This window comes from Cryptomeria japonica, chromosome 1 (assembly GCF_030272615.1).
Source record: "Cryptomeria japonica chromosome 1, Sugi_1.0, whole genome shotgun sequence".
NCBI lineage: Eukaryota > Viridiplantae > Streptophyta > Pinopsida > Cupressales > Cupressaceae > Cryptomeria > Cryptomeria japonica.
In genome coordinates, this window is record NC_081405.1 from 332,068,887 (window position 1) to 332,090,476 (window position 21,590).

Below are 21,590 nucleotides of genomic sequence, written 5' to 3' on the forward strand. Positions count from 1 at the left end.
TTGGCTTTGTTTTTTGGGTCTTTTCGCATCAATCTCTGCAATCTCTCTGCTTTGCAAGTGTTCGGGGGTCAGATTGATCAAGTCTACTTTTTGTTTGAGCGAATTCGGCTAAGTCTAGGACTCGTTTTGTGAAATTTAGGGTTTTTGCCTTTTGTCCTAGATTTTAGGGGTTCCTGTTAGGGTTTCGGGAAAACTAAGCATACGACTGGAATCAGGACCCTTCAAGAGACCTCCCAGTGAAATTTGAGCCCAAATGGAGCAACTTTCTATTTTTAGAAAGTCCCTATTTTTTAGGGATTTTTCCAAGTCCCAGAATGTCGCCATTTGGCCAAAAATCAAACTTACTATTTTTAGTAAGTTCTATTTTTAGTAAGTTTCTATTTTTAGTAAGTGCTTTTCTGACCTATTTTGCTCAAACCTTGACATTTTGAAACACTTACTATTTGGGAAAATCTATTTTTGGCAGGATCTTCATAGGAAAACACTGAAGGTTGAATATCTCTGAAGACGCTGAAGATTGAACGTTCCTGAAGACCATTTCTAAATCCAAAAGAGTCAAAAGGCGGACAATTTGGGTCAAAAAATGGTTAAGTTTGGAACTCCTATTCCAGAAGAGGAAAGCATGCAAAATCATCCAAGTCCAGAAATTCACATCAATCCACCAATGTCATCCTGATCCAAAAATGGCCTGAAATTTGACTAAGTCTAGAAATTTGGAAGATCTTCCAAAATCCAGAATTTGCATTATGATTCCTATGGACCTGAAACCACTCTCAAACATCCTGACAATATATATGAAATATAACTTAAAGTATAAGTGGCATCACTTATACTTAAATGTTATATTTTATATCTATATCCTGACGAAGAGCATGGAACAAGTGGAAAAATCCACCTCTCCATGGACATGTTGAAAATGCGCCCAAGTCAGGGCTGGGGCGCCAAAACCAGAAATGCATTCACAAGTGGAAAATTCCACCTCTCCATGGACACCTCCAAAATGCGCCCAGGTCAGGGCTGGGGCGCTGAATTGAGAAATGCATTCACAAGTGGAAAATTCCACCTCTCCATGGACATCTCCAAAATGCGCCTAGGTCAGGGCTGGGGCGCCAAAACCAGAAATGCATTCACAAGTGGAAAATTCCACCTCTCCATGGACATGTTGAAAATGCGCCTAGGTCTAGGCTGGGGCGCTGAATTGAGAAAGCCATTCACAGAAGGAAAATTCATGAATCCTTGGCATGGTAAAAAATTTCACTCAAGCAAAAAATTTGAAATTTTCCCTAAGGCATGGAATCCAAGGAGTCGAGGAATTAAAAAAAAAAATTCCCCTTGGGCAAATTTTTGAATTTGCTATTTTTAGACACCGAATCTCGACAGGGTGGAGAAAATTTCATAGATTCAGAATCGTGGCAGAATTCTCCATCCAATGAACTAACTCCTAAATTTTAGGAGGATCCCTAAAAATAGGGATGTTGAAAAGGAGACATGGACAATTCACAAAGTAATGGAAATTCCTTCCTTCAGGACATAATTCCAGGAAAGATGAAAAATTGACTAAGTGTTGGAAATTCCTTCCTTCGGGACAGAATTCCAGGAAAGATGAAAATTTGGCTAAGTATTGGAAATTCCTTCCTTCGGGACAAAATTCCAAGCAAGGAAGAAATACACCCAAGGATGAATTGAACATAAAATTTCTAAGGCAAGGAAGGAATCAGGGATGAACCGAACAAGAAATTTCCCCTCCAAGGAAAAATTTGAAAAATCAATTCTCGGGCATCAAATCACATCCAAATTTCAAAAGTTTTGCAGATTTGGATTCGTAGGAGAATTTTCTCTCTCCTGGACCGTGGAACCCTAATTTGGAAATTTTCCTAAAAAATAGGAAATGTGCAGAATTGATGAAAAACCTTCTTCAAGCAAGGAAAGTTGAGGAGACTTCAAGAAAATTCTTCCTGAATCAAATTTTCCCTCTCCAACAATTCTAGATGTGCAGAAGCAGATATACGACAACAGAGTCCATTTGCATGGCAAGGATCTATTGAACGCATGGCAGTATGGTGGCGCATTCATTGCCGAAATATTTGACCAAATGGCAACCTGGTCATTGCATGTTGAATTTATGGTAGATTCCTTTTGCATGCAGTCGCCGCATTTGGAAATGATGGAGCATTTATGACATAATGGGGTGATTTTTGCATGGATGAATATTCAACACATGTTGGGCAAATTTGAAGGAGGTGGTGCATTTAATGCGCAATGGATGCTATTTTGGGTACTTTTGAATTAATTGTATATGGGCATGATGGGTTATTAATTGGAGATTCCCACCTTGTTGCATCTTGAGTGGAGAATCTTTTAGGGAAAACCCTAATAAGGGTTTTGCATGTAGCCAAGGCTTGAAGCCTATATAAGGGATGGCCCCCCTCATTTGTAAAGGAGGGAGCTTTGTATGAAATTGTTGCGATAAGTTTTTGAGAAAATAATAGTGAAACATTGTTCTCTGATGGTGTCCACTTGAGTTATTTTTTCAAAACTTGCATGGTTTCACCTTCCTCACTTAGATTAGAAGTAGTAAAGTGCTTTGATTTCAATGGAGAATGTAATGGTGTATGATGAATTTCCATGGTTCATACTTTTTGTATCTTGCTGATTGTAAGTTGCAGTGTAAACTTAGCCTGAGCCACTAAACTTGTGCTAAGTTCGGTTGTGGACAGTCGTTTGGATTGCGCCATTTTGGGTATTCAAATGTACATTCTCGATTTGAAAATCCTTCAATATCCTCAGAAGATTGCACCGGTTCTTGCGGAGTTGTAGTTGAACTTGGCGAAGCAGAGCTTGGTTTATTTGAAATTTGTCCACCAGAGCACTATTCATTGTTATCACTGCCCTCAAGAGTAGATTTAGATCCTTCTAACCCTTTCCCCTTTACTTTTAGTTCATTTTAGTCCATTCGAAGCAATAGCATCGCAAAATTGCCATATCCAATGATGGAGTTCCAGCCACAGCAAAGAAGTGAAAGAACGGTGCACACGTAAGGCCCCTTGGATTACCAGCAATCACATCAGCCAACTGAGTCACGTCCACGGATTGAAGGAACCTTGGAGTCAATTGTTTGAACTTTTGCAATCTTAGCATGCAATCGTACTTTGATCAAGAGAGAGTGAAGTGACCGTTAGGCAACTTTATTCGGTGTTAGACGTTGTCATAAAAAACACGTCAACAGATCCTTCAAAAGATCCTAGATCTCTTTAGTTGTTTTACCTGAAGGCACCTGAGGGAGTTGATCATCTGTGACTGCGAGTTTGATAAACATGACAGTCTCTCGATTCTTCGTATCATGTTTGTCTTGATCTTCACCTGCTGTTGTAGGACGAGGAACCTTGCCAAGAACAATCTGATCAAGGCATTGATATTCAAATATCGATAACATGCGTTGTTTCCAGGTATTGTAGTTGAGGCCACTGAACTTCTGACTATGTTCCAACATGATGTTGGTCAAAGACGCCATCACAGAAACCGAGGTTGAGCGAGGTCAACCTTGTGAAGGCAAGAGACAGAAGAATCTAATTAAAAAATCAAAATAGAATCAACTGCACAAAGAAAACTAAAATCTTGGAACGGAATTTGAGGCACGAATCCCAATGCGCAAATTTTGGAAAACCCAAAAGATTTTTTGACAAACCCAGAAAACCAAATTTCCTGAAAACCTGAAATGTCAATTTTTTTTTTTGAAAAATAACCAAAAAAATAGGAATATGCAAAAAAATTAAAAATAACTGATTTTTTTAATATAAAAAAAATCAGCAAAACCCTAGGTCGGATGTATAGCATAAACAACGCCCAAAAGACACCAAAATTCTCAACGTCCACAAAATTAGTAGAAATCGCAGACTGTTTTTTAATTCCAAGGCAAATTTGCTTGCACAAAATTTGAAGCATGGAAAACGAGGCACCCAGAAAAATATGAGACCAACCCAAAAAAGCTCTCGAAAAACCCTCCAAGAATCTGAAATCAAAATCCAGATCGGACGGCTCAAAAATCAAGGCACGGAAAATGATGCACCCAGAAAAATCTGACGACGACCCAGTTGAAGTCTTAAAAAACCCACCAAGAATCTGCAACCAGAATAAAAATTTCGACTTGAACTGAAGGGTCAAAACCCTTGTCGAAAATTGCAGAAACCCTAGGCAGCCATGAATGAACAAGATCGAGCAAAAACACATGACACGATTTGCAGCAAAAAATCCACGAACTGGAAGCAAACCACTTCAAAAAAACTTTTGAATTTTTTTCTAAAAAATTCCTTTCGAAAAGTTTTAGAATAACAAAAAAATTTCAAAAAAATTTAATTCTCTGCTCTGATACCATGAAAAATAAATTGAATGAATGATTCAATAATCGGAACATTGAACGATATACACACGTATATATAGAGGTTACAAGACGATGTTCTATAAATAGAACTAGTCATTAAAGTGAAATCAAATAAGCTAAAAAGCTTAAAAAGCTAAATATAGCTTAAAAGGCTAAATAATAAAAAGCTAAATAAGTCAACTAAAAAGCTAAATAAGTCGACTAAAAAGCTAAATAAGTCGACAACTAAGATGACTGCTAAAAATAGAAGATGACCATTATAGAAGATATTAATATTATTTTAATAAAGCCCAGATGGAAGACAAATTCTCAAACCATGTGGCTTCATCGTATCTATTTTTTTCATACTTGTATGTGCCCCATGCTTTTGAGCCCAGCGCAATTGGCTAAAACTTAGACTAGCTTACAGAAGCCTATAATATATAATTTTTCTGATCATTATTTATATAAACTAATATATTTAGCATATTTCTACTAATGTCTAGCTAGATGTATTTGGGCGGAGAATCCTTATGGCTTTGTCACAGTATCATCCTCCGTCATCATTAGTTTTGTTGTTTCACTTGTTTGGTGACTCTTGGAAATGGAAAAAACAATGACTTGGAATTCTCCACCTCTATGGAAAAAATAATGACTTGGAACTTCATGCCTCTCCTCACTGTGTTAACTTGCATCTGGTCAATACGGTACAAAAAAAAAATTTCAGTATGATTCATTTGTTGACATTTATAAATGAACTGCATGCCTCTCCTCACTGCATTACCTTGCATTTGATCAATAAGGTACAAAGATAAGGTATAAAGAAATTTTATTGTTTTAAAGATGAATTAGCAACTCAAGCTTGTGCTAAGATCCATTTATTGAAGCAGAAGCTAAGCTAGTAGTACTTTCTTGGATGAAGGGAAAAGGTTATGCCCTACATAGTTCTTGATCATTTAATCATCTCACTTTGTAAAATAAGATACTTCTTCCATTACAAAAATGTAGATAGCAGTAATCAGTAATGAGATTAATGTATTTGGAACCTTATTGTGTATAGCCTCCACCACTAACGATTGACAACAGCATTGCCAAGGAAGTTTTCGATATTTGTGGCAATTGAAGAATATGTTGTCACCACTTATAAATCAAGATTCACTGGCATATTCCCCAAGGTGATATAGAGATCCCAGAGTGTCCCTTGCTACCTTTTTTTGTACCCTGACTAGAGATACTTGGAATGATGCAACTTTACCTTCAAAAAGTAATCCCTCTCAAACAACACAACCTTTGCAAGGTACTTGAGGAACACCAGATTGGTTACCTCTTCCTTTGAAGTGCTGAGGCAGGGATTAAATCGAAGATTCTTGCTTGTTATGCCCTTAACCCATTAGATGTATTGGGATTTAATCCCTGCCTCAGCACTTCAAAGGAAGAGGTAACCAATCTGGTTTTCCTCAAGTACCTTGCAAAGGTTGTGTTGTTTGAGAGGGATTACTTTTTGAAGGTAAAGTTGCATCATTCCAAGTATCTCTAGTCAGGGTACAAAAAAAGGTAGCAAGGGACACTCTGGGATCCTTATTTCATCATTTATTAGTCCCAAGTATATTTATTGTATGTTAGATCACCATCATTGGGATTATGGAAATATAATATTGCCCAATGATATCTATACGAGAATGAATAATTGTTGAGCATCAAAGTTTTGTTCTTATTGCAAGCCTCAGAGATTGCCCCCTCGAAGTGGTTCATTCTAATTAAGTATTTGCATCTTCTTTTCTCTTATATTCTTCTCTTGCACTAAGTAATTCCATTCATGTGTTAGTAAAGCATGTTCTTGAAACCTTTAAGGCAAAAAAGAGCAAATTTATTGGGTTTAGGAGGTAATGTTGTCAAGCAAATCTCTCTCTCATAATTCCACTGTTTTTCTAAAATCAAGAGGGGTGATCAAGTACACATTAAAGAAGCTACACTCAAGATTTGAGGAAATTTGAAGAGTTTTTGACAGAGTCGTGAAATACAGATTTTTACCAAAATTCACTTCCAAGACAACAAAACACCAATTTTTTGGATGTTTTTTCTCCAATGCAAGGACTGGGCTCAAGTAGGTTACAGTCAAAGTTTCAGCAAATTTGGATTTCTTTTAAATCAATTAGTACAAAATTAGTTTGGTAATATCATCACAGGAGTGCAAAGGAAGGAATCCAGTCACACCAGAGAAGTCTCTGGACAAAGAAAACCCAATAATAGAAGAGATGGCGTCCCTAGATTTTGAAGCTACTCTGCATGTAGTAACCATCAAGGTCAAGGAGGAAGTTGTTTCAGTAAAGACTTCCAAGTCAAATTTAGTGGGCTTGACTAGAGAGGAGCTGAAAAGAGCAACTTGGAAAGAAGATATCAATGGGCAGTAATCTAACATCTTCAAACATCTTTTCTCAAGAATGTTATAGACTCTCTAAGGGTGGATTCACATCACAAGAATTGGGAAGCAAATGTGTCACCTAAAGGAAAAGAGGAATCTTCGTTTTCCTTCGATTCAAATCTAACTTTGGATCAACATCCAACTAATTCTTTGATCTTCACCAAATTCCATGTCAATAGAAAAAGTTACAATGGAATCCTTATATTTGGAACTAGATCAATTCATTTGCTATCATTGGTTATGTGATTAAAAGAAAAAAAGGTATGTGTTGTCTCATGGTCTATTTTCCTTGAGGAACTCGTGGCACATTATGGTGGTAGTCTAATGAACTACTTCAGCTAGTGCACCAAATAAGGCAAACAAAATTTCAGACCTTTGAGAGTTAAGCATGTTCCAAGGGAATATTTAATCAACTTTTCTAAAGGGATTTGTAATATCCCCTATAGATATTTGCCCACATTTTAAAGCAGCGATACTTGGCAACCAACACAATTATGAAGTTTCAATGAAATAGCCCAATTTCCTCTTTGAAAGCAATACTCAAAAACTTCACAATGATACTAATATAATCTTGCAAAGGATACCATGATATTACAAAACCACCTTTTATTGTAAAGAATTTCAAGATGAATACCAAAAAAATTATTTTACCTTATTATTTTGCAAATTTGTCTTTGAAAGATACTTCAACACATCTCCAAAACTTCATATATTGAATCCAGTTGCAAAATCTATGTGACTCCACCAACATCAGCTAGGGTGGATAGTTTCACCACCAAAACTAATCTTCCCAAGAGGGTTTGCGTCCTAGAGAGGTTGAGTTGGATCAAATCCCAACTCTAGAACCACAAGGGTTACAAGCAAAGAAAGAATAAAACTCAACATATCTCCAATGAGCCTCTTACTGCTCTTTTATAACCCTTCTGAGCAACTCTTCACATTTAACCTTTCCGCTTCCCTCTCTCATCATATTTACCTTCTTTTTTATTTTAAACTTTTAACTTGTGAAATAATAAAGTGGCCAACTTATAATTTCACATTGACACTAATGTGGTCACTTAAAGCTTTGGTAATTAAATAATTAAAACATAATTTTAATTATTTAATTATATTTTTGGGCCATGTAAAAGGGGACATTATAGTCCTCCCTTCCCAAAGATTGCTTTCCCTCAAGCAATCCTGAACTTGCATGCCAATACCACAATCCCAAATAAACCTGTAAAATGCTCCAACAAATATCCCCTGCTTCAAACTGATGCAACTGAACCCAAAAGTTTTGTCAGACTTTGTCAAACTGTGAAGCAATCCATTGTATATAATCTACCCATCAGAGAAATTGTTGGGTCCCAAGTAAGCGTAGGAGATCTGTAACACCCTCTGCTCAAAACACAATCCTGTTGAACACCTGTAAAAGAGATATCCCAAAAACCATTAGTAGGAAGAGCAATCCAATACTGCACAAATTCTGTCAACTCCTCAAAAAATTGCCCTTTGAAGAACTCAAACACCATAGGAGTAAGCTCATAATAGCCATCATAAGCCAACTCATCGCCAAAAGCTGCTAAACTGCAATCCCATGTGATCCTGGGATTCAAAGAGTCTCTGAAAAGAGTTACCACGCTGCCACTGTGCCACTTTGATCATAACAATCTGACTCTCATACCCAAACTGCATCCACCTCACTTGGAATCCTAAGAAATACACATTGTCTAAATTCAAACTAAAATACACGAAGGGGCTAAAATAGATATCACTATCACACTCATTCCTCGGTAATGACAAAATACATCTATTCACCACAGAATAGAAATCTCAACATATTCCCTCAAGGAGTTACGAGAGAAATTCCAACAAACTGCAATCATCATAGTGTTACTTGGAGACATGTATAACAATACGCTGGAACATTTATAGAAATCATTACTCACTATGGTGGAGACAAAAATCTGAATTGTACCTAAAGAATCTCTCACTATTAGCTGCCATAATGCAAGCAATGGCTCAAAATCCATCTGATCACAAACTGATGCTATCAATGTAGAACAACAAAGGCAGTGGCAATCATTATATAATCCCTTAGGAAACATAAGAGATATGGGTATGGACATAGCTGAAGAGTTATCTCCTCTACCTACCAAACTCAACCATACAATACTTGTCTGCTGGTCTGAAGAGGGAATGCCATGAATTGCAATTCGTGAAAATCGATTGGGAAGTGGACAGCAGTAACATCACTGAAATCTAACCCACAAATCCAATCCTATCTCATCACCACACTAATGGAAGACGCATTGGGATCCCAAATCATGTGCTCAACTCCTATCTCATCACTGGAATCAAAGAGAGTTTCTTCATCTAACTCAAAGAGTGGAATATCATGAGTTACATCAGCATCAACCTCAAACAAAGGATTGTCAATGAACTGAAGATTATTCTTTACTCCAAACTCATACCAAGATTTCAGCAGGTCCCAACTCCTATTACTTGATCTTTTGGGACAATGGTCCAAATCATAAGTCTCTTGTATGTTGTCAAGTTCCTTAATCACCTCCTTGATCTCCTCAATCCTTCCTTTGTTCTTCTACTCCCTGAAATGATTAGTGACAACAATCTGATTTTTTGCTTCTCTCAATTTAGACTTTGTTTCTTTGTATAAATCTATTGCTTCATCTACAATTTTAGTAGCCATATCTTTGTCATGGATTATGTGCAAGTATGTCGTCTTGATTCCTTCCAAAGTGTTTTCCATTGATTGCAAAACAGCAAGGGTAATGTTAATCTTGTTTTGATTTCTTGGTGTGAATTTAACTTTCCACTTGCTTATTTGTGCCATCGACTCTACATAAAACTTGCACTTCTTTATCAGCTGTTACCAAGAAATAACTTTTCCAATCATGATCAATTGCTGTCAGAATTAATCTCATACCTTCCAATTGTGTCTCCAAGGCTGTCATAAATCTTATGTGCCTCTTCCCTTTCCTGTTCAACAGAAAGTTGAGAACTCAAATCATCAAGGTCACCAAGATTTTGCTTTAGGCCATCAAATTTAGCTCCTTCAATGCCATCCTCAATGCAAGATGTAAGAAAAAAATTAGAACCTTTCTCCATTGATTTGGTTTATAAGTTAAACCAAAGACCTCCCATGTCATTGAAATGAAAGAAAGAATTATTATTAGGTGATTTGAAGCCATCATCTTTATAGTTTTCTCCATATCCATAATCAGAAAGCACATTTACCATTCCCACATTTGTATCAATTTCATAAAATAGCTCTACATATGTATTCATAGCTACTGTTTGGGCAATTTCATTGCACTCATCTTCAGCATGTATAGATGCATGCACCTCGAAGGAAACATCCTGGAAATCTGTCGCACCTTCATCACTTTACACAAGGAAGATTTCAGCTTTTCTTCACACTGTTGACCTACTTATAAGCAGCAATAGAGGCAACCCATTCTTGTTTATAAACAGCCAATAGCATAGACGAGATAGGTTGGGATATAACATCACTTTCATTTATACACAGGACCATAATCGTCTCCATGGCTGCAAGAACTTCTTTATCATGTTCTCTCCTAATCGTGACCAAAAAATGATGAAACAATTGTAGACCAGATCTTGCAATTCCAAGTCCAACATAAGGTTGCTTGCTCTGATACCTGCAAAGATCTTCAGTATGGTTACTCACTTCTAATGTCATCAAGGTCTTGAAAACTATCTACAACTGGGTGCAATACCTCCTTCATTAGATCATCATCATAGGGAACTTCATGTGCCAAAATTCTCATAATACCACTTAAGCATTAAGTAACCATCCACTTGATCTCATTATCAGGATGCCTCAACAACCTTTGTTTTCTTAAAGAGTTCACTACAGCAACAAGAGCTAGCTGCAACGAATTTGAAGGTGGCTACTCCACTAAGCACAAACAACCATCTGACCCATTCAAGGTGTTGAAGACAACATCTCTTGGTTGATGTTTTGTGCCAAGATTTCTACCAGCTTTGTGTAGAACTTTGGCCAACCTTTGTCTATATTTTGATGCCATGCTTCAAACTTTGATTGTAAACACCCAGTTGAAGATGATTACTCAAAAGGATTAAATCAGAAATTTGCACTCAGAAATTTAAGAACTGTTGCACCCAGAAAAATCAGCTATACCATTGTAGAATCCCCTCTGGATTTAACCCAAATTTTCACTTTTCCTTCTTAGAAATTTTGTCAAACAGTTTGAAGATTTGTATATAATCATTCCCAAATCTCATGCAAACATTTATCACCGTATAAAATAATGATTTAATACTGATAATAATTAGAACAAAATTACTTGAAATGCTGTTAAAAACTGAAAATAGCAGAGGGAAGACCCGATTGCTGACCTCAATATTAAATGACAGATTTATATTGAGATTGGCACAATAAATTTCCACACCTGGCCAAGTCAAGACATTAGTATTGCTTGATCCCACGTCACAATTATAAATAGTAATACACAAATCTGCAGTAGATTATCCCCAAGTAGCCAACTCAAAGCTCCACACTTTTAGATATACTCTGGACCAATCGCCCCTCAACACTAAGCCTTGACTGAAATTCCACCTTCACTCACCTGGGAGATGACAAATACTGAAAATTAAGGCCCCCTCAATTTGGCTTGGATACTCATGCCACTACCAGCATTCCACATGAATCTCCAATACTCAATAAATTAAATGGCACCCAAAAGAAACTGCAAAATGAAAGTAGTGGCTTTGCTCAGGCTCCACAATTCTCCTTTCTCCCACTTGCCTGATTCTGAATCTGCTCCTAAATGCACTGGATGCTCATATATCAAGTTCAGAAATATAGGTACTGTGCAGTCCAATAAAATGAATATCTTTATCCTCTCGAAAGCAAACCGTGATTCCCTTTAACTTCAGAATGCAAACCACTTCTACGACCAACAATGAAACCTAAACAAGAAAGAATGAAGGAATCATAATTGTAGATAGGAAACTCATTTTTCAACATGGGATGTCGTATCAATTCCCAATTTGATGGAATGTGAATTGGCCGGCGGACTACCACACCAAACTCCACTGTCTTCCATTACAGAATTCCTTACACCAAAGTGACATAGGTCTTTCGCATCAATGGAGTGGCTTGAATATTGAATTCATTTTTCAAATATATCAATTGCCAAATATGTCAACAATATTATTATAACAAAAATCCACAATTTTCCTAAGTAATGGTCAGCTTCAGGAAACGATATCTGAACTCAACGCGAAACACAAAGTGGCTTGCAACTAGCAGAACCTCACACAATCACCAGAACTACTCTGCATGGCAGCACATTAAGAAATGGTGCTCCTTTCTAGTTGATACCATTGACAATCTTTCCATTCGCCTTCAAAAAGCTCACATATTTAGAGATTGTCGTCTTAGAGAAGTAGCACTCAGTCTTGTAATACTCACACAGCCATAAATGGAAATTGTCTAATGAAATCCATCCAACAGGATGCCACAATGAAGATGCATGCCTCAACAAATATTTAATATAACTCAGAGTACGTTTTTACACTCACAAAATCTTCAAATTCCTCACGTCCCACTCCACAAGAATCTACCACTGTGCTATGAATGCAATTCCATCTTCAAGAATAACCACCACACATTCTTCCTTGCGCTGAGAAACATAAAATATGGCCAACAAGGAGTCAAAAAAACCACAAACTGTACAGCATGCAATCCTGCAAACTCAAAAGCATCACCATGCTATCCAATAATTCCAAGAAATCCGCACCAAGAAGTCACATGCTAGGATAAATTTCTGCAACAAGGAAAGATTACTCTTATACAGTTGTCTCCCTTCCAGAAGCTTTCGACCAGATACAATCACCAAAGAATTGTCTTTATCGTGTTGCTAACCAAGCAAATAACGGAGTCATGAAGGCACTCATAGAAAAAGAGAAATATCAATGATTTGCTTTATCAGCAGTCCAATTACTGAAGAATCAGAATGTTACACCAGTATTAGATGGTCAATCTTTTATCTCCTTCCACGATATGCCCAATATAAAGCTACTACTAGTTTTAATTCAATTCCTTTGGAAGCAGTTCATAAAAGAAAGTATTATGAATCACTTTAAAAAGACCTTTCACAAATTCACAAAATCGCATTCCAAAGAAAACTTTATCGAGCCTTCAATTCACAGCATACACCTTTATTCTAATGCACAGTTTCTTTTTTTATCATTCAAAAGACTCTTCAAGGAATATCTTATGCATACAAATTTTGAACTACGACCAGCAAAAGGAAATATTAAGCATGCACGCAAGTAGCTCAACATGGATATAAACACTTCCTTTCAATGAAATCTTCAAAACCAAACCAGCATCCAATAAAATATTATATATACATGATCTAAATTCCTTAACAAAGCTCATTGATGCTACTAAATGCTTGTCTTCTAGTGTCTAAAGACTTTTCCTCTACCTTGCCATAATAACGTATTGGGAGAGAGAAGTTGGATTGAGCTTGTGTATCTCATATTTGATGCGATCCTTTAATCCTGTAATGTCCCCTTTTACATGGCCTAGAAATATAATTAATAATTAAAATCATGTTTTAATTATTTAATTACTATACCTTTAAGTGACCACTTTTATGTCATTGTGAAATTATAAGTGGGCCACTTTATTATCTCGCAAGTTAAAAGTTAAATTAAAAAGGAAGGGAAATATGATGTGAGGGAAGCGGAAAGGTTAAATGTGAAGAGTTTCTCAGAAAGGTTATAAAAGAGCAGTGAGAGGCTCATTGCAGATATGCTGAGTTTTTTTCTTTCCTTGCTACGTAACCATAACTCTTCAACATATATTAGTCATCATCATTAGTCATTAGTTATGTACCGAATCATTCACCGTGCTCGATAGTATCGGGCTTAACAATAATACTTCAACTTCGATAGTCATCGGATAATACAATGATGATAGTCATTGATCTGCCGTAAGCAGTCGGCAATATGTTAATGTTACTTTCATTCAATATATATATGCTTGTGATTTATGATAAATATATATATATGTGTATAGTATATTGCTTGCTTCAATCCGAATGAGGCGACATCCATAACACTCCCTCTTAGCAAAAGAGGATTGAATTTCATAATTATGTTTAAGGAACAACATTCTAAATATATATTCATTTGGTATGAGCATATACATTCACTCAATAATGCTTACTAGTGAAATACTTCATATCTCAGGGAGATATGGAATATCTGATCTCCAGCACTCTGGGACAACAACTACATGAAGTCTATCATATAACAACCTTGATTCTAGTAAAAACTGTAAGATTGTCATTATCACAAGTATTATGTTCTTCAACATATTAATTGTTGTCAATTTTGTACCTTCGTTATCATGACTTCCAACACATCTCGGGACAACAATTTGTGTAGTCCATCATGATAATGAATCAAAACTTAGGAGCAATAATTTTAGTATCATGACATCCGGCACATTCCGGGACAGCAAATTAATGTAGTCAATCATGGTATGATAGTTATCATAATCTCTGATACATTTCGGGATAACACTTAATGATAACAAATCAATAACTCAAACACAACAAATTCAGTATCAAGATTTTCGGCACATTCCAAGACAACAACTTAATGTAGTCAATCTTGATAACAAATCAAGCTATTGTTGAGGTCGCCACCTTACAATAGCGATCTTACACATACATCACATGAAAGATCGTCGCCTTTCATGACATAACACACAAATGCAATATTGCATCCAAAATATTCATGAATATATCAAATTACATATGACTGAGATTCAATACCAGAAATTTCAATTATAATTTAGTCATACCAAGTTTACCTCTAAAGTACTCCACTTTCAACTTTGCAAGAAGTTTAGTGAATATGTCGGGACTTTGCTCTTAAGTGCTAATGTAGGCCAATTTGATAACATCTTTGTCTACCATATCTCTTATGTAATGGTAAGGGATTTCTATATGCTTGGATCGATTATGAAAAACTGGATTTACAGAAAGTTTGATGCAGCTTTGATTATCACAGTGAATCACTGTGGGGTTCAGGGGCTTCCCAAATAGTCCAACTAGCAATTTCCTTAACCACACTGCTTCACGAGCTCCCATGGAGGCAGCCATATCATCGGCTTCAGTGGAACTCTGAGCAACTGTTGACTGTTTCCTGCTAAACCAGGATATCATAGTTGATCCAAGACTGAAACAACACCCCGTTGTACTTTTACAATCAATGGAACTGCCTACCCAGTCAGAATATACCCTTGGAGTTGTATCTCAACATTTTCATACTTCAAGCCAAGTCCAATAGTACCATGCAAGTATCTCAGAATATGCTTAGCAGCCATTAGGTGAATCTTCTTAGGTTCGCACATGAAATGACTTAACACATTAGTAGCATAACAAATATCAAGGCGAGTGTTTACCAGGTACATAAGAGATCCAATAATTTGTCTATAGTATGTAGGATCTGTAGGTTTTGAATCTACTGCTTCACTTGTGAGCTTATGAAGATTTGTTTCCATTGGAGTGGATAGAGGTTTACAATCCATCATACCAAATATGGTCAAAATATCAGTGGTGTATTTTCCTTGATTTAGGAAAATATAATTCTCTTTTTGCCATACTTCTAGACCCAAAAAAAAAGTGCAGAAGACCTAGATCCTTCATATCAAATTCAGCCACAAGACCTTGTTTGCATTTTGCAATGAGATGATCTTCTCCTGTTATCAACAAGTCACAACATAGAGAATTAACATGTCACCATCCAATATTTTGAAGTATATGTTAGGATCTGCTTCAATTTTGGAATACTATCGATCCTTTCATACCATGCCCTAGGGGCTTGCTTAAGGCCGTAGAGAGCTTTTTTCAGTTTACACACGTAGAGGTTTCTATCATGTGTAGCAAAGCCTTCAGGTTGTTCTATATATACTTCTTCCTCAATAACACCATTCAAAAATGCGGTCTTTACATCCATTTGATGTATCTTCCACCCTTTAAATGCTGCAATGGCAATAATGGTTCTTACAGAAGTATATCGAGCAACTGGGGCAAATGTCTCTTTGTAATCAATTCCATCCTTTTGAGAAAACCCCCTGGCAACGAATTTGGCTTTGTGTTTTTCAATACTACCATCTAGTGCATATCTGATTTTGAATAACCACTTTGAAGAGACAACTGATTTGTCTTTTGGTATAGGTACAATGTCCCAGAGATCATTTTTTAAGATAGATTGGTATTCTTCAATCATTGCATCTTTCCAAGCTTGACATGTTAAAGCCTCTTCAACATTTTGATGGTTCAGATTTTGTAAGCTCAGTCATGAGCGCAACATAGCATGATTGACTTCTTGTTTTCTTATTCTCTCTGAAGATATCATCAGGTTCCACATTATTTTCTTCAATCATCTTCCTTGCCCATAGTGGTATTTTCTTGTTGTTAGGATTTTCAGCATTCTCAAAATTAGATGATTGAGGTTCATGATCTTCTATGCTATTCTCCCTCTGATTCTCAATTGTAAGATTTTCATCTGATTTTGTGATTTGATCATCTTCTGCACTTAGAGAGAGTTTATAAGCAGCATCTTCTTCAAATTTGACATCTCTATTGATTTCAATAGATCTTCATCCTGGAATATAAACTCTGTATCCTTTAGTGGTTTCACTGTAGCCAACAAATATGCCTTTCTTCCCGGAGGGTTCTAGTTTGGTCCTCTTTTCTTTAGGAACATGAATATATACGTGACAACCAAAGATTCTTAGATGGCTTAAATCTAGTTTATTCCCTGTAAAGGCTTCTTCAAGTGTTATATTCTCTAAGATTGAATGAGGGCATCTGTTTTGAATGTACACAGCTGTATTTGACGCTTCAGCCCAGAATGAGATATGTAGATTTTGATCATGCATCATGGCTTTAGCGGCTTCGATTATGGTTCTGTTTTTCCTTTCTGCGACTCCATTCTATTGAGGATTGTAAGGTACTATACACTCCCTCTTAATCCCAACAAAAATACAGAATTCTTTAAAATTTTCAGAGATATATTCACCCCCATTATCTGATCTTAGTCTTTATTTTCTTCCCAATTTGATTTTCCACTAAGGCTTTAAATTCTTTGAATTTCAATAACACTTCATTTGATTCTTTAAGTTTTATGAAATAGATCCAAGTTTTCCTAGAGTAGTCATCAACAATATCACGTAATACAAAAATCCCCCTAGTAATGGTAATGACATTGGACCACACAAATCAATGTGGACAAGTTCTAGTACAACTTTTGATTTGTGTTCACTTGAAGGAAAGGACCCTTTTGAGTTCTTCCCTAGAGCACATCCTTTACAAGTTCCAACATGATCAGATTTTAGATTAGGTAATCTTGTGGTGATCTTTCCTATAGAAGGTAGGGCACTAAACCGAAGATGTCCTAATCTTCTATGCCAAATTTCATTAGAATTTGATACTTCATGATTTAGTGCATGTTTTTCAGCATTACATAGTTTATATAAACTACCATCTCTAGATCCTATAGGAATAGCATTCTTTATGTTAGAATTTTTAGGCCAAAGTAGAACTTTATCTTCATGGAAGGTGACGTGATATCCTTGATCAACTAGTCCTGAAGTAGAGACCAAATTTATTTTGATACCCGGTACAAAAAGAACATCTTTCAATTGTAATGTAACTCTTGTTCTTAATTGAATTGAGCAGGTCCCAATTCCTTTTACTGGATAGGTAGAATTGTCTCCAATTGTAACTTCTTCAGTTGAGTGCCCTTCAAAGGTTTCGAATTGATCTCTAAATCCGGTTATGTGTCGTGATGCTCCGCTATCGATTATCCACATATTTTTGTTTGAATTTAGCTCGCTTGATAAGGCTAAGAAGAATAAAGGATTCTCTACTTCCTTGAATTCAGCTACGGTTGCTTGGGCTTTCTTTCTTTCCGGGTAGAACCTATGAGTGTGTCCAAATTTATCACACCTGTAGCATTGAATCTTGGAGAAGTCTCTGTTTTTGTGATTTTGATTGTTATTTCTTCTCTTCCGTTTGAACTTCTTTTTCTTCCCTTTGTTGCTTGTGTTAGCATGTAGTGTTTGAATTTCTCCCTCTTTGTTTGGACCCATCCCTCTTGTAATTAGTCGAGATTCTTCTTGAGTGCAATCGTTCTTGAGTTGATCGAATTTCAGTAGTGTAGTCCGAGCACTAATGCCTTGAATAAAGGATTCCCAACTAGATGGTAATCCCTTAAGTGCTATTAGAGATAGCTCCATATCATCTACATTATTTCCAATAGTTGACAATTGGTCTTTCAACTCTGAAATCCTCATGAAATAAGATGTGATTGTTTCTCCTTTGTTCATGTTGATATGCATTAATTGGTGTTTTAAAGTAAGCAATCTGCTTGCATTATTTATTTCATATGTATTTTGGATGGTCTTGAACATATCATAAGTTGTAGTTAGTTTTGATATGGTTGGAAGAATGTGATCTTTAATAGCATCAATTATTATTTTCTTAGCCTTGTTGTTGTGTCTTTTCCAAGTTGTTTTCTCTGGTTCATCTTCGGGCATCTTTGTGTCTTCTTCTATATATGCATCCAATTCAAGTTCTTGAAGAATTGCTATTATTCGAATTTTCCATGAGACAAAGTTGGATGCGCCTTCGAGTCTATCCTCCACTCTAACATTGTTCACCATGATTGTTCATCCTTTGATTTTGAATGCAAGTCTGAATTTTAATTAAAAAATGTCACTATTTTTTATTTATTTATCTACCAACTTGGCTCTGATACCATGTTAAGGAATTTAGATCAGTGATAGAGAAAAACAATAGTCTAATGCTATATAGTAAGAACAGACTTTCAACGTGACTGTTGATATGTATATATTGACCATTGATATATATATTTGATTCTGTCAAATAATAACTGATGAATATGATAATTATCGACTGCTTGTTGTATCATGTAATTGCCACTGTTATTGATTATCATCCACAACAAGCGTCAATATCATTGTATCTGTATGTCAGTGAAGGGTCATGTCTACGCATGACCCTACGTAACCATTACTCTTCAACATATATTAGTCATCGTCATTAGTCATTAGTTATGTACCGAATCATTCATCGTGCTCGATATTATTGGGCTTAACAATAATACTTCAACTTCAATAGTCATCAGATAATACAAGGATGACAGTCATTGATCTGCCGTAAGCAGTCGGCAATATGTTAATGTTACTTTCATTCAATATATATATGTATGTGATTTATGATATATATATATATATATATATTTCCATTCAAACATATATATAAATATATATATATATATATGTATAATATATTGCTTGCTTCAATCCGAATGAGGCTACATCCTTAACAAGCTTAACACCCCATCACCAACCTTCCCTTGACCTGTCAAGCCAACACCCACACAAATTGAAGAAAAAAAGGCGAAAGGGTTATATTTTCATTGTGGCAGTAAACATAATATGGGACATAGTCGCATAAGTGTGTGGAGAAGAAGCTTTTATATTTTGAAGCAGCGACAAAAGATGAAGATATAGAGACAAAAGTTGCGTTGGAGGAATCATTGGAAGAGCACAAACTGAAAACATCTTGCCATGCACTATCAAGCTATGTTCCATGGGGATGCATCCCGACCTACAAGCCATGCATCCCCATCCCGACTATCATCCCAAGGGCATGAGCATAGCAAAGGTCATCCCTGTTCTCTGGGGGAATCAAGGTTGCATCCCCTTTTTTTATAATTTTCAAACAAAAAAATAATTCAAATTTTCTTCAGAAAACAAAGAAAAGAAGTATACTAATCTTCAGGTTTTTTCATTGTGTTATAAACTTGGATCATGGTGATCCTATATTCATCAAAAGTAGATTTTGTGTTATTGGGTGGTATTCTTCAGTTTTTTGGTTCTACATAGTAATAAATTGGGTGCATCATATGTTCAATGCATCTAATGCTAAAGCCAAGGGCCATTGTAGATACTAAATGCATTATTTTGTCTCCTTAGGTGCTCATGATAAATATACCATGCACAATTGTAGTATAATATTTTAGATCCTTATGAAATGTAACATTTAAAACAGGTTTAATGTCATTTTCATTACTTATATGGGGGCATGCTAGTAGCTGCTTTTGTAGAATGGTTAGCAATTTTAGCCTTAGCAGTCCCATTTGAGAGTGCTTCCCATCATATAGGAATTTAACAAATCAAGCAACAACTAAAGTAAGACCAGAACTGAGTTCATTTTTTTGAGACTACTAAAGTAATTCTTAAACTTTAAGTAGCCAGTAAGACACTGCTTCATTTTTTTAATATTAGAGTTGACACCATCACTAGTCCTCCATTTGCAAGATTGTTTTTCAATCATTGTCTTTGCAGTTGATAGTGGAGACAACTTGTCATTATTTATCCTTAAAAAACTATCACTAGAAATCTCATTTGCCATTTCAATATCAGTATCACTTCACATTTTCTCAGTTTTTATCATGCTTAGACATAGTTAAATTAAAACCTCTAATGCAGGCTATCCAAAAGGGCACTGGAAAGAGCATAAAACCTATCAATCTTTCAGTAATTCTCTTTGTTATAGGTTGGTAGCAGTAACCTCAAATATATACATCTTAATGGAAGACTACCCTAATAGGTGAGGCAAAAATTTGCAACTTAAGCACTACACATGAAATGAATCGGACAAAAACTAATGTTACAATGCAGATATCTGTACTCAATAGAAAAAGCATTGACACTGGACAATGAAAAAATGCACTTGTTCAGACACAGATTAATATCACATAGAGAAATTCAAGAAAGCAGGTGGGCATTGGTGACTGAGAATACCTTAAGCAGAAATCTTTTTTCTTCAAGAAAATATCTACTGCCGTTCTCTTAAACATATAAAACTAAAGGGGATGCCTAGAGCAGAATCACCATGGGTATCAACCTTTTGATAAATATCACTGTGGGAAAGACTATTCAAGAATGTAAGAATTTTGGAAGCTTCTGGAACAGCCAAATACTTATCTTTATGGTGCACATGTTGCACAAAAAATACACAATTTATTGTATACATACAAATGTTTATCCATGTTAGACAACTCTAGCGGATTTACAATCAAACTGCAATGCTTATTGACTGGAGGATAGAAGAAAAACACAATTGTAGATATCTGAGAGTGCAAAAAAATCTGCACAGACTGACATGGCCAGACACTAGCTCCCAAAACCATTCCAAGAAAACTTTGATAGAAGCAGTGGAGCAATCCTGCCACAAATAGGAACATAAATGGCAAACGCTATCTAAGAACTAACAACAAAGATTTCCTTAACAACTTTGCATTCCATTTATAAAATCCTAGTATAAAACATCAAGAACCTAAGAATTGATAAGAAATTGTTTTTCCTGTATCTTGCAAGAAACAAAGAAGAGAATATTCCCATGTCCATGAAAGGTAGGAGCAAATAGCTGAGGTGCATATTCAAGAGATTTTCTTCACCTTTGTATACAAAGACTAGTTAATTCATGTTCAAAGACCTAGAAACACTTTCTCCTAATAGCCACAGAGGAAGCTTGTTACTAAACTGAAGCTAGCCTTTAATCCAACTGACAACAACATAAAGTCTTCAATATAGCACCCTTGCAGTAAAGGAAACATTATTATAGAAGTCAAATGATCACATGCCATAGAGTACAAAATACTTGTCACGGAAAGGAACACAAAATAAATAAGTAAAATGTAAAG

General features: G+C 36.0%; 1 protein-coding gene across 2 annotated transcripts in view; it reads right to left on the bottom strand.

Annotated features, from left to right (window-relative positions):
- LOC131043577 (uncharacterized) overlaps window positions 1-21,590 on the bottom strand; it is a 100,627-nt gene that overhangs the window by 28,500 nt on the left and 50,537 nt on the right. The gene's annotated exons all lie outside the window — the stretch shown is intronic.